At 32.6% G+C, this 6,612-nt stretch overlaps 1 long non-coding RNA gene across 1 annotated transcript; it reads right to left on the reverse strand.

Moving 5' to 3' along the window:
* Nucleotides 1-2,287: 2,287 nt before the first annotated feature.
* Nucleotides 2,288-2,595, reverse strand: LOC120149000. The gene is made up of 2 exons (XR_005518418.1): nt 2,459-2,595; nt 2,288-2,359 (listed from the first exon to the last, which is right to left on the reverse strand). It is a non-coding gene; the product is annotated as an uncharacterized LOC120149000 (long non-coding RNA).
* Nucleotides 2,596-6,612: the final 4,017 nt, after the last annotated feature.

Raw genomic sequence — 6,612 nt, forward strand, 5'->3', positions numbered from 1 at the left:
TATTTCTAAACCTACTAAGAAGAAAAGAGTACCCAAATATATTAATATCATGAAACTACGTCATTTTATCAAATAATAAAATCAGGATAAACCGATTAAAAGATCAAAGAAGGACAAGATAGAAAGGCCCATCGTGCTAACTTATGAGCAACTACATTACAAGCCCGATTCACAAAAGTTTACCGGTTAATCGACCGAACCAAAATCTTTATAGACCGAATTAATCAACTAAATTAAACAAATTAACCGATCGAATTAGCTGAAAATATTAAATGCTTAATATATATAATATATATTATTTAAAATTTCGATTAATTCGGTTACACGAACTTTGTTTGGTTCGATTAATTATTTTTTAAAAAATAGTTCAATTAACAATTAAAACGAAAAAAATCAGTTAATAAAATTTTAAAAATTCGATTCGGTAGATTAATGGAATCGACCTATTGAGCACCCCTATCCCGGCCATTATCACTAACAAGACGAATCCCGACAAGGCATGCATCTCAACAAAGCTAGCATCAAAACACTCAACGGATGGCTGAGCAAGATCACCACAGACAAGACCCATATGATTCCTCACCACAATCCAACAGCCGCAGTTTTTCGATCCAAAGCAATGAGTTATCCATGGAACTCATGTAAACACAAGCAGGTACATCCACAAGTCGAAGAGCTTCTTGAGCAAAGGGACAATCACGAACAGCATTGGAGAGTTATTTCTTCAGCATGGGAACAAGGGAAAGTACCATCTGCCAAGCCAACTGCTTTAAGACGACAACCAACTGGCAATGCATCCCAAGCAACCCTTCAAGCTTCGAAATAACCCTCCAAACATTGGACCACTGGCAGATGTAGGTTGAACCCAGGTAAGCATGTGCCAACCTTAAAATCCGAATTTTTTTATGTTAGTTGTTTATTTTATTAAAGGTTTCCACCCTTAAATCCAAATTTCTTTATATTAGTAGTTCATTTTACTGAAGGTGTTTATCCCGAAATTTTATTTGTGTTCACCTCGTACGAAAAAATTTCATTATTAATACATGTACCCACTTGAAAAAATATTAATGGAACCGCCACTGTAGTGGACCATCGTTCATTGCCATGGGATAAACTCATAAATTTCTAAATGAACAGAAATATATTTTTAATAAAAAAAATATAAAAGTATATTTAAAATATATGAAAATTTAAATTTTTTATGAGAAAATTCGCTCACTTAATCTATCTTTAACGGAAGAGATTTATTATAATATAAATAACTATCTCAATTCAATTTAGTTTATTGGCAACATCAAAATTTAAATTTTTAATATTTTTTAAAAAATTTAATATTTAGTATAATTCATAGTTAAAAATCAATCCATTATTATTTTGATCATTACTTTTTAGTGGCTTAATCATTATCATACATTTATATAAGATCATCGGATAAATTATATGAACCATGCTTATATTAACGATAAGTGATAGTAATAATTAAAATTTAGATAAAATATAAATAAATAAGAGCTTGGGCTGTCATAACTAGGGCGATTCGAACTCGAAAACTTTAAATGTAAGCTCGACTCGAAAACTCGCGAGCCTAAAATTTTCAAGCTCGACTCGAACTCGAAAGATAATATTAAAACTTGACTCGAACTCGAAAAGGCTCGAACTCAAAAAAAAATCAGGAGCTCGATTGAAGCTCGAGACTCGAGCTCGATTCAAGCTCGAACTCAAACTCAAATTTGAACATACAAAAATCTTATATTGCATTTAAAATATATAAATAATTTTCCCTTTAATCAACCATCACCAATACAATATAATATGAATGTATGAACTATAAAAAATCTAAAAAAACAAAAATACAATTACAAGAAATTTAAGATAATTAATATAAACTTTGAAAAAAAATTTATAATAATTATCAGTATTATTATTACTCATGTTTATTATATTAACATATGGTGCAAATCCACCAGGAGGAAGCCCGAGACAGTGCGCCACCCACGTGAACCCACCGAGGAAGACCCATGCTGGTCAGCCATCCACCGAAACCAATGTTGATGTCGCCCATGCTGGCCATGCTCGAATCCATGCCCTGTAGACACACAAAACAAGGGATAGAGCACCAAGCACAACAAGGGACAGAGCCTGCAAATGCTGGTCATGCTCGAATCCATGCCTTAGGAACATTCGGCTGATTGGATCTTAGTTACACGTCATTTAGAAACAACCTATTAAAAAAAGAGCAGAAGTAAGAATAGACCTTGGAATTGGTTAGTGCAGGGCTCCATTGTTCTTTTAGGATATCAAGACAAATGCTCCCGTTGCTGTTGATGTTTGGATGGAAGACCTTGGTCCTAAATGCAACCTATACAACAGAACAACATTGCCCATGAAAAGAGTGTGTAGAGTATCATACGAACAATCATCAACACTAGAGTAAAACATCGCGGGTGAAGTAAATTACCTTAGGAGGCTTGAAAGGGTAGTCCGGAGGAAAATGAATCGTAACTAAAAATACACCTCCAGCATAAGGGCTATCGGAAGGGCCCACGATTGTTGCTTGCCAATGAAACATGTCTTCAGCTACAGGACCTATTACCAAAAAAAGCATCCAAAGGTTACCTAAATGCTATCCATTGATGCACAAGTCAAAGTTTAGATAATAATAATGAACAGTCTGAATCGGATATTGCCAAGTATCCATAACCAGTATTGCTGTAACAAACTGTCTAGCTAGAATAATAAAGGAAGATGACTGCTGAGGGGAAGCCCCAGCATGACTCCCTGTGACCTAAACAAAATGGATATAATTTCACAAATGAAATTGCCTCTATGGCTCATTGTGCATGCTAGCAAAACATACGGGATTTCGGGTTTCAATTAACAACAAATCAAAAAATAAAAAAAAATGAAAACTAGTAAGGACTCAGCTATATATGAAATTATAACAGTTCTGTAACAAAGAAACAGGGAACAACACCTAGCTTACAAGTGTTTCATCAGGTGACACAATAATGAAGAAACCCGTGAATCAGTCCTAAAATAGAGGAAATTTTGTAACACCCCCAACCCGTACCCGACCCGGATACGAGTCCGAGGTATCAAATTGACTTTTCAAACTTTGACTCATGACAAAAACTCGAGAAAATTTAAAACTTTCATTAAAGTCACAGCGGTTTGTTTAACTCAATCAATTAGTATATGCCAATTATATTCAATATACATAATACATCTAATTCAAGACATCTTTTCTGATATGATCTTCAGCAAGAAGTAACTGATCGGTCTTGCTCCTCTTCACTTTTCTTCTAGCTTTCCGGAACCTACGTGTGAAACACTCACACGCTAAGTCGATGACTTAGTGTGGCATAAAAACATATAACCACTACTAATGCATTCATAATCTATACTTATTATATCATACAAAATCATACATTCTGTCATGCAACCACTATCCACTTGTACATATACATCATTCACATATTCTTATAACAGGTTTCCTAGCACAAAACATGTAAATCATATGTAAGGTATTTATTATTATCTCTTTATTAGTCTTATTTTCGTTCTTTATCTTTTTGTCATATGTTCTTGCATCAATTCCTCTTAACCAAGCTATATTCACATCATCATATCACATATATCAGTTCACACCATAAAGATTACAAACCAATCACATACTATCATGCAAGGTTCTTTTATATTATTTCCTTTATTAGCCCATGTACACATGTGAGAACCATAGATATGTGAGTCTATAGAGGTTGTGCACTAATGATGTCACCACAGCTCGTATAATTGCACCAAAGTGCCATGTAGAATTGTACCAGAGTGCCGCGTAGAATTGCACCGTAGTGCCATATAATAATGTCCATAAGGACTACATATCATTCCTTAAGAATCATATACATATACTAGGGATCAAGTATGTGTCTCACAAGACTTCACACATGTTCCAAAGAATATATATATATCCCGAAGGACCGCGTAGACCCTCGACTCTTGGTATGCCAACTATACCCCTAGCTCTCAAGACACATAACATGGACACTATCTTTTATATCCTTGCACATATTCATGTAAACATATCACATATTCATATAAGCTCGTAGCTTCATTCACACATACATGTAATCACGTAGTTCATGTAAATTCTCATATGATTTCATATTCATATAATCACGTAATTCACTTACACATAGCACATTTTCATGTAATTCACAGATATCCCTTAGCTTATATCTCTTTATCATTTAATCATAACTTCTTATCACATATCTCATAGTCATGTCTTCATATATTCATTTCATCACACAGGCTCATAGTTTCTGGTCATATTATTCACATTCTCTGACTTATCTCTTATGATCTGGTAATCACTACACTTATTTCATATAACTTATTACCAAATAATTCACATATAAACATCTAGATCACTTTCACATAGCTTATATAAGTTTCCTGAATCCTTTCATATTACCTGATAACATATATCATATAGGTATATAATAACTTATCTCATTTCGTCTACTTTATGCTTTATTTCTTTATATTCCCTTAGATTATATAACTTATGTCGTATTTCTAAACATATATATTACATTTAATCATATTTTATTTATATACTACTTTAATCTATTTAATTAATTCAATTTCATACATTCCTTATAACCTTTTCATATAACCCCATAGATCTTTAGCATATAATTTATCATATATATATACATATCAGCGCTTTATATTCAAGTTCCCTAATAGATATATTATTCTCATTCTATTCTATAATTCAATCTTATTTAGTTTCCTTAATTCTCATTAAATCAAATAACTCTATTTTACTAATTCTCATAACCATGTATTTCACATAGTCTTATATTTCATTATCTTATTACTTATATTTATTCTCCTATGATTCTTCATAAACCTCTATTTCCATTTCCCTACATCTCTTGACTTATCTTCTATATTCATATAATTTCATAACTTATTTAATATTCTCTCATTAACACTTAATAGTGTGTGTACATAAACCACATCGCACATACAAAACATATCAATTCATATAATCAAGTATACATACACTCATATTCAACTCATGCCTTTAATCATGAATTCATATGTAACTCTTCAGGAAATAGACTCATCGCAAGTCTTCTTCCCATCACCCATCATATACTATTGAATATGCACTCACCTGGCCACACTAGTCAATTCCAATATCTTATCTTTCCCTTTGATCGATCTTACTTGACAATGATTCCGGAACTCGTTCAGGCTCTGAATCTACATAATTATACATTTTCAAGACAATTATTAGATACCTACATCTTGTAATTCGATACTAACAACTTAAACGAACTTAATAAACCAATATTCATTTCTTCCTTTAGGGGGGAATCGGTTCCCTCCTGTGGGGGTATCGGTTCCCCCATGACATTCTGTAAATTCTGGTTCGTTTGAGGGGGTATCGGTTCCCCTTGAATGGGTACCGATTCCCCTAGCCCAGAAATCATATTTTTCAGCTCGAAATTACTTCATTTCCTCTCAAACACTTTATATATCATCCCCTTTCTTATTCTTAACTTACATATACATGCTTAAACATATTACTACTCATTCAATACATCTTTAACTTCAAAATCTAATCCTCTACATAGAATTCAAGAATCACACTAATTTTTCTTCTTGTTCTAAATTCAATTCCATCACTTCATATCTCTTAATTCAACCATTGACAAGTCAAATTTATCTTCCAATTTGAGTAAAGAACTCTATTCCAGAATGTCATTCAAAAGCTCTTAATCTTTAATCTCTCCTAATTCCACCATCCTTTGTTTTTAAGATGATTTAAGCTTTCCTAAAGCTTAATTATCATCCAATAATCATAACCAAATCCTAAATTCAGCTAAATATCAACTAACAAGAGATCTTACATTTGCTTATGGCTTCACGGTGGAAAAGAAGATAATGAAGAAGAGAAGTCTGGAACTCTCTCATATTTCCCACGTTTTATAATACTCAAAAAGGGAAGATAAAAATATTTCCCATGAAAAGACCATTTTGCCTCTTTAGTTCATTCATCTTTGCTATTTAATCCAATATTAAAATTCTTTACTTAACTCCCGAGACTTTTAATTTATTTCTAAATTGAGCACAAAATTTGCAATTTAGTCACTGACCCTGATTTGGGATATTACAAATTTGATGTGGTTGGTTGTGCTAACTAATGAAAATAGATTACTTCCATTAAACTAAAGATTACAACACAATCCATAACAAGCATTTATATATATATAATCTGCTTAGCTCCTATCCAATAAAGCATAAATTCAAAACACAGTATTCAAGCTATATGCAGAAAAGCATATAAAATTGCAACTCAATTACAGATGAAATCTAATAATGAAGAAGACAATCCACATCTATGTCACAAGAATAATATCCAGCTCGGATACACTCATTTCTCACAAGTTCTTTCATATATTTGGAGAATAGTATCACATACCTATGTTCAAATGTGTGTTGGACAGAGTACGTTAGGAGGGAAATGAAGCATTAGATCATCAACATAGATACAAAAATTCTTTCTATATGGACAGGAGCTAGGAGAGAAAAAAA

The sequence above is a fragment of the Hibiscus syriacus genome, unplaced genomic scaffold (assembly GCF_006381635.1).
Source record: "Hibiscus syriacus cultivar Baekdansim isolate YM2019G1 unplaced genomic scaffold, ASM638163v2 tig00110988_pilon, whole genome shotgun sequence".
Lineage (NCBI taxonomy): Eukaryota > Viridiplantae > Streptophyta > Magnoliopsida > Malvales > Malvaceae > Hibiscus > Hibiscus syriacus.